The 25350-nt window shown below is 43.4% G+C and overlaps 1 protein-coding gene across 2 annotated transcripts in view; it reads left to right on the forward strand.

The window, feature by feature from the left end:
* The window catches only part of RAP1GAP2 (RAP1 GTPase activating protein 2), a 228584-nt gene that overhangs the window by 105456 nt on the left and 97778 nt on the right, over nt 1-25350 (forward strand). The gene's annotated exons all lie outside the window — the stretch shown is intronic.

Raw genomic sequence — 25350 nt, forward strand, 5'->3', positions numbered from 1 at the left:
TGCCGCTGCTTCCAGGAGCTGCTTCAGTTAAGTGCCGCCTGGAGCCTCCACCCCCTCCCATGCCCCAACCCCCTGCCCCAGCCCTGATCCTTCTCCCACACCCCGACCCCCAATCCGGAGCCCCCTCCCGCATCCTGAACTCCTCATTTCTGGCCCCACTCCAGGGCCCGCACCTCCCAGCCAAAGCCCTCACCCACCCACGTCGTTCCCCGACCCCCTGCCCCAGCCCTGATCCCCCTCCCACCCTCTGAACCCTTTAGTCCCAGCCTGGAGCACCCCCTTACACCCAAATCTCGCATTCCCAGCCCCACCTCAGAGCCCGCACCTCTCCCCCACACCCCAACCTCCTGCCCCAGCTGGAGCCCTCACCCCCTCCCGTACCCCAACCCCAATCTCGTGAGCATTCATGGCCAGCCACACAATTTCCATACCCCAGATGTGGCCCTTGGGCCCAAAAGTTTGCCCACCCCTGTGCTAGCAACTCTGACTCTTGAGCACAACTTGCATAGAATCCTAGGACTGGAAGGGACCTCGAGAGCTCATCTAGTCCAGTCCCCTGCACTCATGGCAGGACTGAGTATTCTCTAGACCATCCCTGACAGGGATTGGAAGAAAAGAGCAGTGGATCTAGTGATAGTGGCTGAACTCCTAGCCCTGTTGAATCAGTGGGGCTAGGATTTCACCTAGTGTCACTCTTCCATCCCTGCCAAAGTGAAGTTTTCTTCCCCAAACCAATTCCAAGGTAGCACTTGATGCTGCGAGTAGTTCCACTGGTTTCAACAGGGGCTATTCCTGGCGCAAGATTCTACTCAGTGTGAATAATGGTGGCAGAACTGGGCTGACCGTATCATAAGAGACACTTTTTGGTTCACACTATCCAAAAAGAACCTGTGTGGTGCACGGAGAATCCCCAACGCATCACCGGTTTCAGTCAGATGCTTATTCAAAACTTGGCCTGTATCAGGAATTAACGCATTCAAGGGTACCCTTAGCTTCTCTTGAGGTTCACTGTATGACAAAGACTATCCAGTTCCACCTTCTCTTCCAGACACAGTGTGTGCTCTGTATGCATCTCTTCATGTCGAGTGAGTACTCAGGTCCTCATCCAGATTAATCATAGAATCATAGAATACCAGGGTTGGAAGGGATCTCAGGAGGTCATCTAGTCCAACCCCCTGCTCAAAGCAGGACCAATCCCAACTAAATCATCCCAGCCAGGGCTTTGTCAAGCCTGACCTTAAAAACCTCTAAGGAAGGAGATTCCACCACCTCCCTAGGTAACCCATTCCAGTGCTTCACCACCCTCGTAGTGAAAAAGTTTTTCCTAATATCCAACCTAAACGTCCCCCACTGCAACTTGAGACCATTACTCCTTATTCTGTTATCTGGTACCACTGAGAACAGTCTAGATCCATCCTCTTTGGAACCCCCTTTAAGATAGTTGAAAGCAGCTATCAAATCCCCCCTCATTCTCCTGTTCTGCGGACTAAACAATCCCAGTTCCCTCAGCCTCTCCTCATAAGTCGTATGCTCCAGCCCCCTAATCATTTCTGTTGCACTCCGCCGGACCCCCTCCACTCTTTCCACATCCCTCCCGTAGTGCGGGGCCCAAAACCGGACACAGTACTAATCCTTTTGAAGTCAAACAGAGGGTGGTCTCAGGTGCTCGAGATTAGGGTTTTATGGAAGACCTACAGGCATAATTTGGGCATTAGGGTTCAAAACTTCCCAAGTTGACCTGGTAAAACCATTTCAAATTGTTGAATTTTCAGCAAAAATATTTTCACTATAACTTTTTGATCAACCAGCTTATAGAATGGGCAATTTGCTTTTGAAATGTTGACAAATTTTTGTGAAATTTTGATTTTTTTTATTTTGACTCCCACTCCTCCGGTAGTTTTTGACTAGCTCTATTCAGAAGATACGGGAACCAGAACCTTGAATTTTTTGCTATAATGAAGGTTTAAAAGCATATAGGTAGGACCATTCTGTAAATACTCATTGAAAGGAATCAAGAAGCCTTAGAATGCCCTGTTTTCTGGGGGATTTCCTACCCAGTAGGTGAAATTCCATTGAATAGCATTGTGTTCTGGGGGACAAGACTTTTTCATGCAGCACAAGTATAATATGAAGGCGCTAGCCCTCCACACGGCTTAGGGCTAGCGTAACTGCACTGACTTCCATGGAGTCAGAATGGGGATGGGTTTGGCCCCATCCTGCCTCCTGTCCCTCTAGCTGGGTGCTTGTCCGACTACATGCTTACTCTGATGGTTTTTACCTGGGAGCTGGCTGGAAAAAGGACTTTCCATTCTATGGGAAATTCCAACATTTTGAAATATCTTTTTGTTCTGAATCAGAACAAAAAAGTCAAAGTTTTGAGATTTCCCACACCATTAAAATTCTGAAATATTTGTTTGAATAATGTTGAATTGTTTTATTTAGATGATGCTGAGTTTTGTTTCTATAATATTGAAACATTATGATGGAATAAATATAACATGAAAGTCTAAACAAAATGGATCTAAAAGAAACAAGACACTTCAAATTTTCCCATAGATATTTTTTTAATTGACACATTCCCTAAAATATTTTGATTTTGATGAAATTGCACTCTCCAATGGAAAACTATTCCTTCAATGAATTTTCAACCAACTTTGTTATCCACTCATTTTCCTAACTTGATTTACATACAGGAAGACATGCATGATACTCAGTAGAAGTGATTTACACTAGCAATCCTGCTAGTGTCTACAGGTTTTTTGTTTTGTTTGAAAGACCCCCCTAAAATTTGATAGGCTGCAAGAAATGAGCCTTTTATTAACTGTTTTGTAATTAAAAAGTAAGTACAGAAAGGATGTGGACAAGTTGGAGAGAGTCTAGCAGAGGGCAAGGAAAATGATTAGGAGGTTGGGGCACATAACTTATGAAGAGAGGCTGAGGGAACTGGGGTTATTTAGTCTGCAGAAGAGAAGAGTGGGGGGGGAGATCTACCTGAAGGGGGGTTCCAAAGAGGATGGAGCTCGTCTGTTCTCAGTGGTGGCAGATGACAGAATAAGGAGCAATGGTCTCAAGTTGCAGTGGGGGAGGTCTAGGTTGGATATTAGGAAACACTATTTCACTAGGAGGGTGGTGAAGCACTGGAATGCATTACCTAGGGAGGTGGTGGAATCTCCATCCTTAGAGGTTTTTAAGGCCTCGCTTGATAAAGCCCTGGCTGGGATGATTTAATTGGGGTTGGTCCTGCTTTGAGCAGGGGGTTGGACTAGATGACCTCCTGAGGTCTCTTCCAACCCTATTCTTCTATGATTTTGTAGAATAAATAAAAAGGACTAAGTTGTCAATCTTTCCATCTCATTGACCGAGTACCCCACACTGCAATTTTCATTCTAGGTCTCCTTTTGCTGCTCCTACTAACACTCATTATATTTAACAACATGGTAGGTGTTACATCACGTGTTGTTCTTTTTGTGGCTCAGTTTCTAAATATTTTAAGATAATAAGGAAGAGGTGGATTTGGGTCCTGGTGTAAATCTGAGGCATTCCATCAGTCAGTGGGGCTGCATCTGGGATTTGGATTTTGAACAGATCCGCAACTGGAGAAGGTTCCAGTCCAGGCTTTTTGGTTCAGAGTATTACAGAGATTTACAGGCATCTGCTGCAAAATGAGCATCTGGTTCAGGGTTTGGATTCTAAATATTTAAGGTTTGGTTTTTTTTTCAGATCCAGGTTTGTGGTTCAAGCTTATGTTTAAAGTACGTGTTCCAGATCCTCAGCTGGTGTCAATTGATGCAGCTCCATTGAAATCTATGGGTTGACAGCAGCTGACAATCAGGCTCAAGTATTTTATTCAATTCAACCTTTCCCTGGCTTGAAAGTAGAGGGTCTCTCTCTCTCCCTTCAGAGAAGAACAAGCAGAAAGTGTACAGAGCACTGCGTTGTCATTAACTGGGATGGAAATTACTCTTCTTGTGGGAGAACGCTCCCGGGAACAGCAGGACTCTGTCTGTATTTTATTGGGATCTTTAACCTGAGATGCAAGCGGCAGTTGTTGACAGAAAACTAATAGAAAAGTGCAGCCTGCAGTGAAAATTTAAAGCAATAGATGCTAGATATTAAATACATTCAAAAGGGAGCTCCATTAAGAGCAAAAAATGATGGCTCCAAAACTAAAGGGCATCCTTATTTTCCTTCTCTAGGCTAAAACAGAGGCGCAAATTCAACCCTGGTGTAAGGGGAGCACTCCAATAGAATTGCACCTGCTTCCACGAGGTATACATTTGGCTCAAAGAATTTACTGCATGAATAAAGTGTAGTCAGTGATGCTAAGTGTGGTTAACTTGCCCAAGAGAATGCAGAGCGCATTTAAACATTTACTGTGAAATCTTTAAGGATAGTACATTGATATCTCCCCTCCCACCTGTGTGTTTATACTAACCCAATTTAAAACCTGCCTGTTAGCGCAGACATACAACATAATAAAGCAGCAAGCACTTGTAACAAGTTTTTTTCATCCAGGTTTTGGATTTAGAAAACAAGAGGAAAATAGTTAATCTAGGAAGGAAAAATGATTCTGTGGTTAAGGCACTGGCCTTGGGCTCAGGTGATCTGGGTTTAGGTTCTGGCTCTGCCGCAGACGACTTGTGTGATCCTGGGCATGTAATTTAGGGCTAGACAGAGCCCCACAGTAGGTGTGGTACAGAGCATTGGGTGGCATTCTGTGTTACTGAATAGGCAGTCTATGCATGACCAAACCTATAGCCCTCTGTGGGTCATAGCTAAATCCCTCTGAATGGCCAGAAGCTCTGGGGGAGTTGAGCTGTGACAACAAGCATAACTGTAAATACCTCAGTGACTCAAGTCACATTGGGTAACATTTTCAAAAGTGCCTAGGTGACTTAGGAGCCTAAATCCCTTTGAAAGTCATTGACCGATAGGCTCTTATTGGGCCATCCTTAGGCAAAACACCCCTTGCAAAGAATGGAGTATGCTCTGCTCTGAAGAATGGAAGTAGGGGTTGGGATCCAAGACTCCTGGGCTCCACCTGAACTTTTGCCACTGACTTGCTGTGTGATCTCCCTTAAGATCCCTGGGCCTCCTTGCTACCAAAAGTGATTCCAGATGCTTAGATAAAAGGTGCAAGAGATGAGAAAAGTGTTATGTTGGGGCACATTTATATTAGAGAGAGAGAACTATCAATGAGATCCTTGCAATGATACTGTATAGATTCATTTTGTAATGAAATGGAAAGAGTAACATTTCTTCCCATAAAGATCTGTGAGGTGGATTTTTCAAAGAGACACAGAGCCAAACCTATCCTCTGTGTAACTCCATTGAAAACAGTGGAGTTGTACCAGGGATGAATTTAGGTCCATCATCTATTCTTTAAATCAGGGCTTCTTACAGTGAAGTTGTTGCATTTACTTTAGGCCTCTATATAATTGAAAACTTGCTCTAAAACCATTCCTGGCTTCGTACAAGTACTTGATTCCCACTCCTCAGAGTGGAATAAAGCAATCAATTTAGCTGCTGGTAGGTGGTTATGTTATTGTGTCTCACACTGGTTTTCAACCTGTGCTCCACAGACTCTTGGGGGTCGGCAGACTATGTCTAAGATTTCCAAAGGGGTCCCCACCTCCATTTGAAATTTTTGAGGGGTCCTCAAATAGAAAAAGGTTGAAAACCTCTGGTGGAACACAAAATCAGTGGGACAGCACTCCGTGTAAAGCAAGATAATTTTATCAGGCTTTCAATATTTTAAGCTTGCCTTTTTTTAAAAAAATACCTCACAAAGTCAAATTCAAATAGTCATCATACTGTTTTAGGGCCTGATCCAGTGTTACTGAAGACAGTGAAAAGACTCTCACACTGTCTTAGTTGAGTTATTGGTCCTTTATGTTTCATGAACTCATCCTCATTTGCATTATATCAGAGGCTAACTGAACAAGAATGCATTCTCCAGATAGCCTACGTGATAACGTAGCAACTAAACGAAGTTACATTTTTTTTGGAAATGAAAACTTTAGTGGGAAGTTCTTGTTTCTTTCAAAAATTTCCAAGTTTGTCTATGAAAAATTGTTGAAGCCTTAAAAACGTTCAGTTTTCAAAAACTAAAAGCAACCAAAAGCTGAAACATTTTAAAAATTGTTTTTCATATATTGAAAAATGAACATTTTAGGGGGCTTGAAAACTGAAAAATATTCAGCATTTGGTCTTTCCTTTTAAAAAAAAATGAATAAAATCAGTGAGAATGTTTAACTCCCGCCGAAAATGTTCATTTATTTTGAATTTTTTTTGGCAAAACATAATTACCATTTTCCAAGCAGCACTTGTAGCAATGTCCATCATAGGTCATTAGCAGGAATCGAAACTACAAAAAGCACAAGCCTATGTAATTTGAACTAAAGGAGGAATTTTGCTAGTTTGTAGCAGTAATAGACTATTATCCTCTGTATGGACTAGAAACTAGATGGAGATAGGACACACTCAGCAAGAGCGTTACAACTTTATTCAACCTAAGTGTGCTCCCAGCTACAAGCTCCAGAATCTTTCAGCCTACCAGTGTCAGTGACTTTTCTTCTTTATGGATTGCCTCGTTGTGTGGAATGGCTTCTGGTTCAACAATCGCTCCAGAGAATAGGCATAGTCTTGAAAGGCAGAGTCATACAGTCAGCACTAAAAAGTTTTCAAGCTATATGCAAATAGCCGGTCTCTCCAAGTGCTTCCTAAATAATCATGGTTTAGAAATAAAAGCAGCCCATCCATCATCTGCTTTCCTTAATATACATCCTACACAATCATTTTATCACCCACCCGTAGTCATTACAGTATATAAAGAGAACAATGGATAAGCCATTAATATATAATGCAGGGTAAAACATAATTCTATTAAGCAGTCTCTTATGGAATCTCAATATACAGGAGCAGACTTTGGGATGGAAGTGGTTTAAATTACATTTTTCTTAGATCCTGAGCCTTCTCTTTTTCCTTCGCTCCCCTTTGTTCTGTCTTGTACTCTCCTCCAATCTTCTCTCTTGTTGGTTTTTCTTCTGTTGTCTTCACTCCTGTTTGCTGCGTCTCTGTGTACAATTCCGTACTGGGGCTGAGATGCAAGATCCTTCCTCCTGCAATTGAAATACACTAGCTAATGATGGGATAAAAGCCTACTACAGCTACTAGCCAGTGGAGGTACTCCTTTAGCTCAGTGGTAGAGCCATACTTTCAGTGCTGAAGGTCCTCAGAATCACACTGTACTAATGATGCATGGGACAATCATGCGAGGACTGAGTAAAACTGGGACCAAGGGGAGGAGCAAGAAAAGAAGGGAATGATAAAAATATATTTGGCTGCAGGGTTTCCCAATGGAGACTATCACATAATGAACTCAGACTCAAGAACAATATGACTTGGGGTGGGTCACGAAGGATAAAGTTGGTTTGGCGTAAGTGCATTAAGGTATTTCTTTAATTAGATTTACTAAGTAATGTAGATTTTGATGGCTTTTTGCTAATCTGCCTAATTAGGACAATGAACAAATAACATTACCGAAATGATGTGCATTGGCTTCCAGGAAGACTCCTCAATGGTCGAAGCTTGCTTCAGACCTTGACAGTTTCAAGTGAACGGGATGCTTGAATTAGCCTGGACTCTGGACATGGGGCATAGGGATGGGGATGGGATGTGATGGTTTGGCAACTGGCCAGGATTGTGGAATACTGTAGTAGGCTAATTCCTTGAGCAAATTCATATGTAGGCGGTGGGCAGAAAATTTCTAGAGCCACATGCAGAACAAAACGTGTTTGGGTAACGTTTCACATTACAGTTTCCTGATAAGTTTTTTATTTAGTTGGAACTCTTATTTAAAACGTATGTCGTTAGGATTAACAGGTATAACCCAGAGCTCAGGACTATCATAAATCATGCACCACTGAAATTTCACTGAACCCATGATGAGGGCTTAGGTGATTTATCGCAGCCCCTTACCTCCTTGAGAAACACCAACTCCATGACCTGCACCCCTTTATAGTAATCCGATTGGGCATCGGGCTGCTGGCATTTAACCTTATATGTGGCAGACAGCTGAATTGTTTTGGGTGAGGCTGACACTCGAATTCAAGGTGACGTAGATAAATGCATCACTGATCATTAACAACTAATAGAAATTGCTCATTAATGGACAGATTTTGCACTTATTGAAATCAGGGGGCAAGTCTGGCCCTAAACATGAAATTTATTGTGCAAAAGAAAAACCCGTTGGTGAGATGAGTATGATGCTATGGCAACCTGTTACAAAACCCAGATAAACCAGAGCAGACACAATTATTTGTGCACGTCTCTCCAACTTTAATCCTTATGAGCAGCAGGATTGGCCACACTTTGTGCCTTTGGGTCCATTGTTTAACCTCAGGAGCCTGCTCCAGAGCTGGGATCCAAATACAGATTAGAGCAATCAAGCTGGAGCACAGGCGTCAAAGGAAATGCAGCAAAGGAAATGTGGTTTACTCCGGACCAGGCTGTGCTTTTACGCAGAGCATCCCATCAAGTCAAAGAGCAAAGAACAATACCTACCTCTTATGTAGCTCTCTTCATCTGCAGACAGAGGTGAGCTCGCACTTGATAAATGAGAATGGAAGAGCTGGATAAATAATAGAGCTGGTTGGAATAGGAATGCCTCTCTTCCCAACACACAATTTTGACCAAACTTTGTTGACAATTTCTTGTGTTCTCATAAAATAACAAAACACACGACTGAAAAAAAGTCAGTTTTTAAAAGAATACCTGAAAAAATTAGATGAAAACAGGTTTTTTTTTGAAAAAAAGATGATGGGGTTGTTTTTTTTAACCAGCTCTAAAAAGTAGGTCAGTACAATTTCATCCCCTGATTATAAATGTAATGTTTGGAAAGAAAGGAGACAATTTTCATTGCTGCTCAAGGCATTTTACTTTGCACTGACAGTGTAAATGTATATTATGCCCACTCTGCACTGCCAGCATGGTGTAAAGGGGCTTTAATGTCAACGAGAATCAGGCCCAGAGTGTTCCAGGTTTTGACATAAAAAAAATGTAGTGATGAGCAGATTCTGTTGCTCTTTTGCACATGGAAGAAACAACCCCTAGAGCACTTTGTATGTGCCCATTATCCCCCCTCTTTCCAGCAGCCACACAATGCAGAAGGCATCTTGCACTTTACTTTCCTACACTTCACTTGACTCTGCACACTGCATCTCCATAGGTCTGGAGGCAGCAAGATCCATTTTTCTATCTCATATCAGCCGCCTTCTTTCTCTGTTGGACCTTTAGGGAGGAACCCTAGAAGAATCAGCCGTTTCAATGTTAAATACATCAGGGACTTCCCATTTGCTTGTTACCCACAGAAAATACGCACAAGCAGCGAAGCCTCACAGCAGCCCATTCAGAGATAGATACCGCCTGCTCGAAGCTGTCTGTGTGAAGTGTGGTTTGGTTCCTCAGCTGGTGAATGGTGATAAAGCGCCATTGAGGTAAATAGAAGAACAGGAGTACTTGTGGCACCTTAGAGACTAACAAATTTATTAGAGCATAAGCTTTCATGGACTACAGCCCACTTCTTCGGATGCATATAGAATGGAACATATAATGAGGAGATATATATACACACATACAGAGAGCATAAACAGGTGGGAGTTGTCTTACCAACTCTGAGAGGCCAATTAATTAAGAGAAAAAAAACTTTTGAAGTGATAATCAAGCTAGCCGAGTACAGACAGTGTGATAAGAAGTGTGAGAGTACTTACAAGGGGAGATAGAGTCAACGTTTGTAATGGCTCAGCCATTCCCAGTCCTTATTCAAACCGGAGTTGATTGTGTCTAGTTTGCATATCAATTCTAGCTCTGCAGTCTCTCTTTGGAGTCTGTTTTTGAAGTTTTTCTGTTGTAATATAGCCACCCGCAGGTCTGTCACTGAATGACCAGACAGGTTAAAGTGTTCTCCCACTGGTTTTTGAGTATTTTGATTCCTGATGTCAGATTTGTGTCCATTAATTCTTTTGCGTAGAGACTGTCCGGTTTGGCCAATGTACATGGCAGAGGGGCATTGCTGGCACATGATGGCATATATCACATTGGTAGATGTGCAGGTGAACGAGCCCCTGATGGTATGGCTGATGTGATTAGGTCCTATGATGATGTCAATTGAATAGATATGTGGACAGAGGTAAATGAAGATCACACCCATTTACACCCTTTGAAGATTCGGCCCAGTTCTTTGGTCTGCTATCCCCTCAGTTCATTCGGAAAGGAAATAGGCCAATAATGTGTGCGATTTACCACTCTGCCGCTGCGTTTCAACACGGGTTTAACTCTGCTGAAATCAGCGGGGTTAACCAATGGAGCTGACAGTGGTTACGCAGCTTGTGTGCTGGACCCAGTGCTTTTCACACTGTCCAGACTTGTGTCATTGTCTCCCCTCTGGCTCTTTGTTGCATCTGTCTGTTGTCTCTTGTCTTACAATTAGCGTGTGAGCTCCTCAGAGAAAGGTCTGTTTTTTTTGTCTGTGATTGTGGCCTCTAGGTGCTATCACGCTATAGATAATAATAATGGACATAAAATTGGAGGAATAGTGTAGTAGATCAGACCAGCACATTTGAGCAAAGTTCAAATACTTTATCTTAAACCAGTGGTGCCCAACCTTATTATACAGGAGGGCCACGTAAACCTAAGCACAACCTCGGGTGGGCCAAACAGATTCTACATATATTTTAATAAGATTTAGAGTCACCTGTATCGATTTATATTTTAAGTTCAGCTTGTTCCGTATGTATTTAGAGAGCTTGTTTCTATGTACAGTATTGTCTGTTTACATGTGTAAACTAAAATGATGTACACATGACAACAAAACGGTAATGAACCCACTGTTAGTATATTGTGTTGAAGCAGGCCGTGGGCCTTATGAAATATTCTGGTGGGCCGTATGTGGCCCACGGGCCATACGTGGGCCTTATGAAATACTCAGGTGGGCCATGTATGGCCCACAGGCCATAGGTTGGACACCCCAATCTTAAATGGTAGCTTTACAGCGATACAGTAGTTTTATCAACAGTTAAGCGGCTGAGCAGGAGGGTGACTGCATGAGAGATTTCGTGATGGAGATAAAATATTTAAGATTAGCTCCTCTGATGGACCTCCTTGTGAATATTTGCACTGCTTCTTCTTCCAAGACCTAAAAGCTTGACGATATCAAGGGCCAGAGCCCCAGCTTGTGTAAATTGTCAGCTCTTCACTGACGTCTGTGGCACTTTGCGGTTTTATACCAGTTGAGGAACTGGCCCAATATGTTTAATCTGACAATCAGAAAGGATATCGGGCTCCTTTTCTTCATTTTGTAAATTATTCAACCTGCCTGCACTCTAGTATTCTGTGAGTACCAGAATAATTAAAACGTCATCCCCAAATCAACACTTAATTAAAAATCATCAGATCATTTTGGGTTAGTTGGAATCTCAAGGGGATCATGTAGCCCTTTCCCCTGTGTGTTGCCATCTGGACATCATTATTTCTAAGCCACCCCTAATAGATCGGTGTCTAGTCTTCGCCTTGAATGACAGCAATTCCACAACTCCCTTGGTTGCTTGCTCCATTGCCGGAGATGTTATAACACCTCCAGGGACAGTTTTATGGGCCTGAATTTGGCCCAGAAGTTTTCTCTAATATCCAATCTATATTTCCCCTGCTGTAGCTTAAATCCATTGTGGTTTGTTCTGTTCTCATTAACTAATGAGAACTATTGATCCATGTCCTCTCAATACCCTCATTTTATCTATTTGTAGACAGTTACAATGTGTCCCCTAAGTTCCTCTTTATCTAAACAATCAAACGTGCTCATTTCATTCAAACTTTCCTCCTAGGACTTACTTGCCAAACCTTTCATCGCTGCTGCAGTTCTCCTTTGAGCTCCCTTCAATTTGTCTGGGCATTTTACCTGTGCTAGCAGAGATTCTCTGCGGTGCTAAACCCAGAATTCAACACTGCAGAGGGGAGAGAGTCACCGAGCTAGTTTGCTGTGGCTCTTAGATTCTATGCTTGGGCCAGCCCCAGCCCGAGCTCCTGAATAAGTTAATGCAGCCTACCGGACCGTCCGTCACACTTCAATGGATCTGAACTGATTTACGCCATCTGAGCAGCTAGTCAGGAATGTTTCCAAAGTTTGAAGGTGTTTAGGCCTATCATTAATCCTAGTTAGCTTTTTTTTTTCTTTTGGTGACAGCTGCACAGCGTTGACCGAGCAAAACGTCCTACATTCAAATTGATGGCATGTGTCTGTCTGGCTGTTACGACAGAATGCATTAACTTCTGAATGCTGCATCTGGTCCGCTGCAAAACTTCAGGGAATGTTTCACAGCCCCCGATGCGGCAGAGGGGGGAATGCGGAGGCACACAGAGCCCCTGCCCTGTTGGGGAAAGGGGCATGCAGAGACTCTGGGTAGGCTGGGAGAAGGGGTGCAAAAAGAGCCCCAGGCATGGGGTGGGGTGGTGATGGTGGTGGTGAGGGGCTCACAGAGCCCCTGGCATGAGGGATGAGTGGGAAGGGGTTTCAGGAAGTCCCTGAAATAGAGGGGAAAGGGAGGGTGGGCCCACAGGAAAGTTGTGGGGGAAAATGGAGGCATGGCAGGAGCCCCTGGTGCATGAACTGAGGTTGGACTCCACATGTGCAACCCCCAAGTTCATTTATAGGTAATGATTTATCCACTGTAACCCCCTTCATAGTGTATTAACTTTTCCAGCATGATTTGAGGACGTAGATGATTAAGAGGGTGGTATGGCAGTAGTCAGCTGGGACTGAAAAATTCCAGATAGGAGCAGGTCCCATTAATGGTAAGAAAGAAATACAGTAATAAGATAAAGGGGGTAAATAAAATACCAAGAAAGGTGTTTTGTCAAACAATAATAATAATGGGTTCAGAATGCTGTAAGTATTTTTGCTTTGTTCCAATTGACCTCCTTCTAGTCGTTAATATTGTAATTAAGGTAAGTGCATTAATGCACCGTATTCACAGAATGTACTCACAAACGGCAGCCCTTCTACTACATCTACTAGTGTCAAGTCACAAGAGAACACTACAGTCCCAGTCAGCATTCATGGATGTAAAGCAGTCTCATGCAGTTTTCATTTGCTTTATTTTGACGTCAGCCCTGCAGTGACAGGGAGAGGTGCCAATTCCAAGAGCTCTTTCATCTGGTAGCATTCAGATTGCAAAGTTACGAAGGTCAGTCTTGCTAACTTAAAATGTGTAAAAATACTGTTAAAGCATTTGGGCTAAACTGATTGTGAAGAGAAGAAAACAATCAGTGGTATGATATACAGGTGACGCTAATGTAGAACATTTGTATTGTCACAATAAATAGAACCACAGGCGATCTTAAACAGGAGGCATTTATGAAAGAAAAAACTGCAGTCACAAACACACAGGAATCCACATTGATTGAGTTCCAGCTTAGTCTCCGTTGTTTACCAGGGACCACATGCCACCAGGATCTCTATGAAGCACAAAGGGACACCTAGGGTTGGATTTTCAAAAATCACTCAGCCGTGGCCTAACTTTGCTTTCATGTAAGTCAATGGGAGCAAAGTTAAGCCACTGCTGAGCACTTCTGAAAATCCCACCCTAATGGCTGAACGATATAATGGAAGCAAACATACTGTTGTATTTATAATGCCTTTCAGCCTCCTAGATAGTCCCGGAGCTACATACAAACAGAAATCAATCATCACAGAAATGCAGCTGCTTCTGGAAATAAATTATGACCGCTGTTCAACAGCACACAGCCGCACTGCGGAGGTGGAAAAACAGGAAGTGGAGAACGCTGCATCCAATTGAGATTGCAGGAGGAATTTTCTGAATGATCATAACGGACCCTGCTCCCCTAAAATCTGCTGAATCTAGGGTCATGAAATGTAATTACTTCAGCTGCAATTTGCCAGGTTGTTGATTTTAACATCCTCACCTGTTCCAATGACGCCTTGTCATCTTTAATGGCCACAGGTAGTCAGGACTTAAGTTTGACATGTCATCTTGAAGAAGTGTTGTAGGCCGAAAGGAAAGGAAGAGTCCTAGTGTCTTTGTGGTAACAAGTACCAGGAAAAGGTGAGGAGGGAATAGTAAAGCTGCTGGTTCATTTTACCTAAATTGCGGGTCAAACTGCAGAATTAGAATGAGGATTTCAAACATCCCTAAGTTGATGGTTCCCATCGTTTTTTGTGGAGCGGTTAATGTCTAGGAGCTCCAGTTACGAGCCAGGACCCCATTATACTAGGTGCTATACAAACAGCAAAAACATGGTTCGTACCCTAAATAGCACAGAAACATGCTTGTGTCTGCAGTTTTGGGTCAGATCATTATAAACCGTCTTGCATGCTTGCCAAATTAGAATCTGGGTTTGGATTTTGAACCTTGGCCCCATTGCCAAAAATAGAATATTAAGAACACTCAAGAAGAACTGCCCTTGGAACTGTTTAGAAGGATATTAAACAGCAGAACTTGGAACCACTGCCACTAGGAAATCAGTAATGCCACTAACGGAGGAATCCTTTAGAATATAACATGGGGTGGGAAGGTATTATTCAATTAAATGAACAGAGAGAGTCTCAGAGCCCAGACGCCAGCCCAAGCCAAAATGTCTACATGCTTATTTTTAGCACTGTAGTGAGGGCCTGAGTCTGTAGAACTGGGCTTTGAAACTTGCTGCTCCAGTTTTTGTTGGTTTGTTTGTTTGCAGTGTAGACATACCCACTGCGGTTTGACTGTAGCCTGGAATAATCAAGACCCATCGCATGAAAGCTCAGTTGCATCTCACTATACAGGCTCAAGGATTCTCTTTCAGGCTTCACTCTTTTGGTGCCTGATCCAAAGCACACTGAAGTCAGTGGGCATCTTTCTCTTGACCGCAGCAGGCTATAGATCTATCCAGTGGTGGGCCAAGGAGTTTGCGTGTGCCCATTTTACCTCTAAAAATATAAATCTCATCCCTCCCAATGAGATCTTTGGCTTAGCGAGCTAGCCGGCTGCCTCAACATTTTTTTCCTAAAAAATTCCCTTCTAATCCTGCTTAATTCCTTCCTCTTATTCTGTGCTATTGGGCAAAGGTCAGGGAGAGACAACGGTTTATCTCTGGCATTGCATCCATTTCGCTCCTCTATTATTTCTCGATTCCCCACGTCTTGTCCTAATCATGAGAGCTCAAGAGAATCCGGATTAACATGCCCACCACCATCCTACTGCCAGAGAGATCCTTCCTTGGCAGTTACTCAATACTCACCCCCATATCCCCAGGGCCTGTGCTGCTTTCTCCTGAATAAAGAATTTCTTGAGCAGTAGTATTTCCCAGAAAGCAAGTGTAGCCATTGGCCTCCTTGCATACAGGGAACCCTACATTCTTCTTTGATCTTCACTCGCTTTTACTTCCCTTGACTTTTAGTAGTATTCGTTCTCCGGAGCTGTCCATCTGGCCCCATTCAGGAATAGAACTGGGTGGAATATTTTAGACAAAATTCTTTTTTCATTGAAAAATGCAGATTCAGGTCAGCTGAAATGTTTTGTCACTTTGTGTTCCGTTTGTCAAATTGTTGGGTCGAAAAAGAAATGAAAATTCCGAAAAAGTCAAAACAGTTCGTGTTGACATTTGCGATATGAAATGTTTTGCCTTTGATGCGAAAAGGTGTTTTGTTTTTGAAATTTGATTTCAGTTGTATTACTTTTTTTGTTTACTTTTTTGATATGCTGAATTGTTTTGGGTTGACTCGAAACTTTTTTTTTTTTTTATAAAAAAGACTTCTTTGGTTCAGAAAAATCAGTTATTTGCACAGCTCTGTTCATGAACTATCCTGTGTATCCGCAGGGAACACAATGTGTAATCCTGCAATGTTCCAGCTTCAAGCTCTGGGGTTTTGGCAGTCTCCTGGGATACTACAAAGAGTACATTATGGGGAAGCTCCAGAACACCACTAAAATCCTAGGGGTCAGGTTCTGGTTCGTTACTCATGTTGGATAGCATCTTACTCCTTGAGTAACTTCCATTGGCTTCAATGGAACTAACTAAGGTAGTGTTTCCCAAACTTGGGACACCGCTTGTGTAGGGAAAGCCCCTGGCGGGCTGGGCCGGCTTGTTTACCTGCCGCGTCCACAGGTCCGGCCGATTGCAGCTCCCACTGGCCGCAGTTCGCTGCTCCAGGCCAATGGGAGCTGCTGGAAGTGGCGCGGGCCGAAGGATGTGCTGGCCGCTGCTTCCAGCAGCTCCCATTGGCCTGGAGCAGCGAAACGCAGCCAGTGGGAGCTGCAATCGGCCGAACCTGCGGACAGGGCAGGTAAACAAACCGGCCCAGCCCGCCAGGGGCTTTCCCTGCACAAGCGGCGTCCCAAGTTTGGGAAACACTGAACTAAGGCATAAGGTATTACCCAAGGTGAGTAAGTTTATCAGAATCCCACTGCACCAGAGCAGTGTACTGAGTCAAATGTTCATTTAGTAATCAGTATCACTATTAGCATCTAAATGTCTTCCTTTGCAGAAGCACATGTAGCAGGTGTAGATTGAGGCCCCCATCTCACAAAATGTTCTGTGAAGCTGGAGCCCTGTTGACTCCAGTGGGGATCTGTGCACACGCAAGGATCTGCCCAATTGGAGCAGCTGTCAGGATCAGGGCCTTAGATGAGGACAAACGGCAGGTGCAGTTGTATAGGCTGGGCTGGGGAACCCTGAGCAGTTTGGCTTTCTCAGTCCACTCACATTGTTCATGGTAGTTGAGGCAGTGCACCAGTCTATGTGAAAGAGAACAGCAAGGTCAGTGTTAAAGCAAGTCCTGTATTTATTCCTCTCCATTTTCCTGCAGAAGTGGCTTCAGTCTTGTTTAATTTCACCTGAACCAGCGGAGCAGAAGACAAAATATTTGCCTAGCCATATGGTTGTGATATATACTGATTATGAAAGCTGTGAATTAGTCAATGAGCACAACAGATGCAGCATAGCGAACTGCATAACGTACTTACGTGCGGCACAAAGGTCAAAGAAGAACATGGAAATAGCAAGAGAGGAAGGCTGGACTTGTCGTTGAGGCAGAGGGTTTAATTCCTGGCTCTGCTACAAACTTCCATTTGACCCTGGGCAAGTCACTCAATCTCTCGTGTATTGGTTCCCAATCTGTAAAATGAGGATAAAAGTACCTACTCTCTCCCAACCTTGGTCTGTCCTGTCTGTTTAGCCTGTACACACTTCAGGGTAGGTATGGTCTCCTATTATGTTGTACGTACAGCACCTGTCCCAATGGAGACCTGATTTGAATGAGGCCTCTAATACTATGGGAATACAAATACAAATAATAATACAAAATAACACACAAATCAGAGGTATCTGTGATCACTTGTGGTCTGTGTTACCAAGACCTCAGAATTCATACACCAAGACTCAGGATAGAAGTTAATGAGAAAACTCCCCTTGATGTCAATGGGGCCAGGATTTCATCCGTAGTACTAAAGCAAAGCACTGTCAAGTTTATTGGGTGTATCCCGGCTTGGCTATTTACATCTAACTAAGACTGGCCAAAGGGCCCTATGTTAGCGTATAGCTGGCTCTTGAGGAAAAGCTGGGACAAATGATTTGGAAGCTGCAGTAATACGCTGAAGTGGTTTATTTGTTGGTTGTTGACATATTCTGAAAAGGATCTTTCCAGGACTTGACATCATCTTTAAATATCGTGACACCGCTTAGTCCCCTGAAAATCCATGAGGTATGTTTATTGGATACCTGGCTCAGTGGACGAAAACCTGAATAACTGTAAATGACACAGAGTAATGAAGGTATATTATTTTAAAAATTATTTTCTTTGATTTTCTTCCACATTCCATATACAGAAACATCAGCTACGGAATACAGCTCTACTGCTGATTCTGTCTTAGGTAGCAAATTGAGCCCAGAGCTTGAATCCCTTACTCGGTTTGTACTCAGTCAACACTCTCTTTGACTTCAGTGGGAGTCTTGCCTGAGTAAGGACTTCAGGGTGCAGTCCCAAATCAACAGGAGCCAAATCGACCTGAGTGAGCTCTGCATGAGCTTAGTAGCTGGGTTTCCGGACTTTGCATTAGCAAGTCATCATTTCCTAGGCTTGGGATATCTTTTTTTCTACAGTACTGAAAAGCCTGCCTTATGGACAGAGACAGTTTGCCATCTGGAGTGAGAAATGGCTAGAACAAGGAGAACCTGTTTTACATTTGTGTTTTGTACCGGTACAAGCAACTACTAAAGGAATGCAGTGAAAATCTGATGAAGAGACAGCAGGCCAGAACCTCACAGAAGTGCATCACTATAGCTCTGTTGACTACAGTGTACAGTGCATAGCTTTTCAGTGACTTTGAGGGAGCTGTGTTGATTTACAGCAGCACGAGAGCTGGCTTAGAGAGTCATGGGGGTCCATCTCCTTATGATTGCTTTGAAGTTAAGCTTTCTCGCCACTGTCTTAGCAAAATGATTTAGGCCTCACAGCATTAGAGACTGGGATAAATCCTTTAAGTTACATCAGTTTCACTCAACACTGGGACAAGGGCAAAAAAGTGCAGATCACACCATGATGCGTTCTCCTGGGCCTTATAAAGAAAAATAAAGTGTTAATAGAAATAGAGCCAACAATGCCAGGTTAGTTCTACTGGAAGAAAAGAGAAAAATCCTCACCCATTATGACCAAATTTAGGGGCGTTACAGTCACTGGATTTGGTGTTTCCCTGTTATTTTGCCACACGAGTGCTTATTGTGAAGGAAGCTCTATTCTTGCTCTGGCTTGTAATAGATCATGTCCACAGTACATTGTAATGCATAGTCTGGTATTCTGCTAGTGAATATTTCTTGCCTAATACAAGTTTAGAATCTACTAAGCAGTATCTGGCTTGGAACTATGTTGCATTAGATTGGCTTATTCACAGCAGTTCTTTTAAGATAGAAAAGTTGCAGATATCGGGGTGAAATCCTGGTCCCGCTGAAGTCGATGGGATTTTTGCCAGGAATTGTAATGGGGCCTCTCTATAGGTCCAGATTCTGTCTGGCACTTACCTGCGTTGACAATGTATTCAGGAAGGTGTAAGGAGCTGGAGCACCATAAAGTGACCACATAGCCAAACAGCATTCTGATTCCTGGACCAAATTCTCTGCTGCGGTGAACAAGCACAGCTCCATTGTCTTCAATGGAATTTTGCCCGTTTATACCAATAAAGACTTTGGCCACCCGTGGTCAGGCTGCAACAACACTGCCGTTGGGAGGTACAATTTCCAGCTCAGTTAAATATATCTGTGCTATCTTTGGTAGCGCTAACTCACTAAAAATAGCAGGGCAGCTGTGGGCGGCATGTGCAGCGGCTTGGGCTAGCCACAATAATATGCTGCTATTTTTAGTAAGCTAGCCCAATCAAAGCTAGCTCGGGTACATCTGCATATCCCTCTGGCATAACCTCAGAGGAGAAAAGAGCCTGTTACCCCAGGCCTGAGATGGACCCTGGACTGCTGTTTAGCTGGGAATATCAGCCACTGTGTTCCTGCATTTAGGTAGGTTTTCCAGGATTTGCAACAATTTGCACTCCATAGCAGAGGGCAGGAACACGAGGCCTTTTATATATTTTGGATCCAAAAGGCTGCAGGAACTTTTAATACTTTGTATCTTTTCTGGGGAGGGGGGGGGGAAATAACTGACATGATTTTTTTCCCTCTGCTTCTTGGTACTGATTCAATTTTCACCATTAGGAAGTGTTATCTGCACAGACACCACACTACATCTCCAGGCCTGACAATTTCTAACTGGTGTCAATAAGATGCGAGGCAAGTCACCACGGGAGTCACTTGCTGTTACAAGACCAGAAGTGTTAGTTTGCTCGGGTTGTCACGGCTGGCACTTTTGGGGGTGGAATAAAAATCCTGGGCCTGATTCTCAGCTGGTGTAAATCTATATTGCTCCCTTGAAGCCAATGGAGTTGTGCTGATTTACATCAGCTGAGGATGAGGCCCTTGTTCCAGATTTTCTAAAGTGCCTGCTAATTTTGAGTGCCACAGTTGTTTGGTGGTGAAGTTGAGGCAGTTGGGGCTTGTTTTTCCAAGGGGATGAACTCTCACAGCTCCAATGGGAGATAGTGGGACTGGTCGATCCGTAAATGCTGTTCATGGGGTTGCAGGTTCCAGTCCCCATTCTCCCTCCTCCCACCTAGGGTTGCCAACCCTCCAGGATTGTCCTGGTGTCTCCAGGATTTAAGGATTAATCTTGAATTAAAGATTATGTCATGTGATGAAACCGCCAGGAATACATCCAACCAAAATTGGCAACCCTACTCCCACCTATACTGTTATTCCTCCTGCTGCTCTAAGCTAACTGTTGAGGAAAATAGGAATTACCATGCTAGATAAGACTAGCCCATTATCATGTATTTGACCATAGCTAAGTACCTGATGCTCTGGAGGAAGGTGACAAAAACCCACCATAGTGAATAACTTTGGGATAAACTGCCAGTAGGGCAAGATTAATTTTCTTATCCTAGGTAGTTACAGGTTGGTTTATGCTCTGAAGCATGAACGTTTATAGTCCTTATACTTTCTTTTATCTTACCTAGAATAATGGTGGATGTTCTAATTATTCATGACTGTCTAATCCTTTTTTTGAATCCTACTAAGCTCTTGGTCTCAGTGATATCTAGTGGCAGTGAGTTCCATGGGTTAATTATGTGTTGAACGTGTTCTTTATATCAGTTTTTAAATGCGTTGTCTTTCACTTTCATTGACAGTCCCCTATGAAAAATGGGGCATAGGCTCATTCGATCTACCTTCTTAATCAGGGCCTGATGTAAAGCCCATGAAGTCAATGGAAGTTTTACCTTTGATTCCAATGGGCTTCCCATCCACCCCTACTTTGTATAATATACCACAGGCTGGCCGCTTCGCAGCCATTGTTGATGCTTCTTATAAATTAGTTTTCAAGAGCTAGACCAGCTGGTATCTTCCCTCCCATCCCTTAAAGAGCCACTTCTCCAACATGTGCAGCCTTCTGAACCAGGGAATGAGATTCAGTGGGACTGCAGAACTGCTGCTTTACAGACTCTTTGCTTTTTTTTATCCTTTCCATACATAACACCCCATTCTAAAAACAGAGTCTATTATTATTGTGGGCCTCATCCTAAGCCCATTGACGTCAATAGGAGACTTTCCACTGACTCAAATGGGCTTTGGATCAAGCCCTGTTTTCTTTTATTAGGAGACAGGTTTAGATAATCTCAAAAAATCTTTTAACAGAATGGTGTGTGTTTGTGTATACGTCTATACAAAAAGTCGCCTTACAGACATCTATATCTATATATAGCTGAATTGTGGCTTTTTCTGATCTGAGGGCTCCATGCAGGGCACCAGTCCTGTTATAGAAACCTTTCAAAGTTTTGGAAATTAACGTAACCGAATGTTCATATCCCAGGAGAGCCTGTTACCCAGATTTCCCCCGAATCTCTCATTAGATGCATCTGTCACGGTGCATCAGTCAGTTGCATATTATCGCGCTTTGCCATCTTACAGCAGGTTACCATAGAAACCAAGGGCTTGTTATTGTAAAATAAACAGTTGGACAATTTTGGCCCAGTTACTGTGGGACTAACCTGGCAGGGATGAGAGTAAACTGAATTACATCTCAGTTTTTCTGGCCCCCCGGAGTTGCATCTGGCACTACCGCTGTATATGACAATATAAATGTCTGACTAGAAAGTTGGGGTTTTTTTTAAAAAAAGAGACCGAGTACTTTTAACAAGTAAGCTACCATAGATTTCTCAATGTGTATCTTAAAAACATAGAATGTCTGTCATGGTTTTGTTTTCCTGGGGAAGAGTTTCCTAATACAGCTGCTTCCCCCCTACAAACATTATTTGAGGTGTAGTATGTTATATCTGTATAGACTCACTATTGCAGTATCGGGGTGTCTCACAACACCCCTGTGAGGTCAGGCAGTGCTATCATCTCGGTTACACAGATGGGGAACGGAGGCACGGAGACAGTAAGTGTACATCCGCACTGCAAAAAGACCTCTTTGGCAACGAGTCTCAGAGCCCAGCTCAACCAGCTTGGGCTCGCGGTGCTCCACCACAGGGCTAAAAATTGGAGTGTAGGCATTCCACCTTGGGTTCTGAAACCCGGCAAGCGGGGTGATCTGCACTGATATTTTGAGCTCCATAGCGTGGCCCTGCGAGCCCACCAGTTGACCCAGGCCCCGAGACTCACTGCTAAAGGGTTTTTTTGCCGTGTAGGCATAGCCGAAGTGACTTGCTCAAGGTCACACAGGGATCTACAATGGAGCAAGGAATTGAATCCAGGTCTCTGAAGTCTTTAGGCTAGCACCTTATCCACTTTAGGCTAGCACCTTATCCTTCCTTTCAATGGCTGATGGTATTAAATATCCATGTAGCTGAAGGTCAGAGCTGTGTGAATACAGCGGGGGATAAAGACTAGCAAACATTACTATGAATAAAACCCACCAGTTTGTTTCGAGAATGGTTATTATTAAGTATTTTTATTAGAGTAACTCCCAGAGGCTCCAGCCTCTATTGGAGCCCCCTTGTGTCAGGTGCTGTACAAACACATAGAGAGACAATCCTTCTCCCTAAAAGCTGGCAGTTTAAATAGACAAGATAGACCCAAGTTCGGGGGGTGGGGGGGGGAGGAAAGAAGTGCTACTGTGCCCATTCTATAGAAGGGCAAACTGAGATTAAGTGATTTCTCAAGGTCGCCTGGGAAGTCTGTGGCAAAGATGAGAACTGAACTCAGATCTGAGTCCCAGCCCTGGTGCCTTAAGTACAAAACTATTCTGTAAGGATAGTTTTCCTTTCGGTATTCACAAGCCCTTTTATTTGCTCTCTGAAAATATAAGTACAAGGGAATTTTTATCCGAAACTGTTCTTCAAGGGTGGAGTCCTGCTTTGTGGGTCTTGAGTGAGGCATAGGCTAGGGCAGGTTCTCTGCACAGTGGTGAATTTAACCCACAGGAGAGACTTGTGAGCAACTGTTTTCATGTGACTTTTCACACTGTAAGTGTTTCCCTGGCCAGCTTTCTGTTGATTTTGGAGCCATTTGGGTAGGCACCAAAACCAGTCTCACGTGACTACACTGCAGTCAGAGGGGTGACTGCAACAAGTGTAAACATACGCTAGCTCCAATAACAATACACACGAAGCTGCGGCAGCACAGGCTAGTTGCTGGAGTGTGTACCCAGGGTCCCAGGTGAGCTTGTACAGTCCATGAAGCTGTGGCTTCATTGCTATCGTTGTTCAAGCTAGCTATGTTAAAGATCAGCTATATCTCTGATCGCAGGTTACCAATAACACAGTACAAACTGCAAATATCCGAAGCAATGAATAACCCATGAGAACCACCCATAGGTTTCCATAAAACCTTTCTATCTAAGTACTTCTATGCCCCCTTCCTTCCCCCGGCAAATGTTCATTAGTACATTCTCACAACCGCCCTGTGAGATAGAGAAGACTTATTATCCCCATTTACAGTTGGGGCATCAAGGCCTGGCCTGGATGCCTCACATAATATAGAACATTTGTGGCAGAACCAGGAATTGAACCCAGGTGTCCTGGATCCTTGAGTTTTAGTCACAGAACCACCCTTTCTGTCTTACCCCTTTGCCTGATAACTCTGAATGATGAGGATGTTGTTAAAAAATAAAAAGTGACTTGTGGATAACTGGTGGGGGGGGGGGGTAAAAAGTGGGGATCTGAATTAGTTGTATAGATTCTGTTCCCTAAGAACAGCAAAGGTTTGAGCTGAATGAAACTAGAATTTCTGTCCTGTGGGAAATTCTAAGTTTCCTAATTTTGTTTCATTCTATTTTGGAACGAACCATCAAACTTTGGAATTTTCCATGAAAGGGAATATTCTGATTTGGAAACATTAAAACACTCCTCCAATCCTTTGGAAACCTGTCAGTCAAAAATATCATTGAAATGGACACACATGCCTGCTACGCATTTCAAATCCAAGGAAACAGTGTATTTCCACAGAAAACTGTTCCATTGAACATTTTTCAACCAGCGTTAGCAGAGATGCAGGAGTGGGTTAAAGACTCTGAAAAGACTTCCCTTACAGAATTGTGTCATCGTAATTTCTCTTATTGATGAATTGGCAGATGCAATTTCTCTCTCTTCTCAAGGTGGTGGCTGCTGCTATCACTCCATGTAACTTGCAAACTCTATTTCAGGGGTAGTCAATTATTTTTTGTCAAGGTACAAATTTCTTGGTCAAGGTATAGTCAAGGTCCAGCCTGCAGAGAAACATTTTTCACACCACAATAATGATAATAAATAAAAAGATTTGGGGGTCCGTTCAAAAGCATCTGATGGTCCGCATTTGGCCTGTTGACTACCTCTGCTCTGGTCCATTAACTGCCCTTGAGCGAATTTATTTAGAGTGCTCTTTCACTCATTTCATTTGGTATTCATTGCTGTAGCACTGGTCATGATGAACTCATTCAAGACTGCGTGGGCAAAAATACTAGAACTTGGCCAAGAAGGTGCTGGGCTCAGTTCTCTGCTCTCTTATGTCAGTTTTACACAATTGAAGGGAATCACACTGGCAGGGCCGGCTCCAGGCACCAGCTTACCAAGCAGGAGTGGAAAATCAGGCCCACAGTACAGATCTGGATCCACATTAGTTTAAGACTATGGGAGAGAATTTCAAAGGCACAAATGGCAGGTAGGTTTCTGTTGACCATCAGTGGGCATTAGGTGCCTAGCTGGTGTTTGTGCCTTAGAAAATCTCTCCTTGTGCTAAATAATCAAACTTGGGTCCCTAAAGCTAGACATCTAAATAAAAGTGGTTTGATTGTCCATTCCCATTAATGTACCGTGACTAACCCACGTTGTGGGTGCTCAACACCTTTAAAATCACTCCTCTTTTATATAGGTGAATAGATATGGATTTAGATACACCTCTACCCCAATATAACGCTGTCCTCAGGAGCCAAAAAATCTTACCGCGTTCGAAGTGAAACCGCGTTATATCGAACTTGCTTTGATCTGCCGGAGTGCGCAGCACCGCCACACCGGAGCACTGCTTTACGGCGTTCTATCCGAATTCATGTTATATCGGGTCACGTTGTATCGGGGTAGAGGTGTACTCCCATTTGAAAATAGCAGCCCACACCCATTGCACACTGGAAGTTTCCAGTGGAAACATCTGAAACTGAGGGAGTGAAAATGACATGTTCAGGTGCATGCAGACCCGGTCTTCAGTTGCAGGTTAAGATCGCTAAGTGCCTTATTTAAAGCAGAATTGGCACTGTCTGCACCAGGGAGCCTCAATGGAGAGCTTGCACCAGGT

This window comes from Malaclemys terrapin, chromosome 18 (genome assembly GCF_027887155.1).
Source record: "Malaclemys terrapin pileata isolate rMalTer1 chromosome 18, rMalTer1.hap1, whole genome shotgun sequence".
In the NCBI taxonomy this organism is placed as follows: domain Eukaryota; kingdom Metazoa; phylum Chordata; order Testudines; family Emydidae; genus Malaclemys; species Malaclemys terrapin.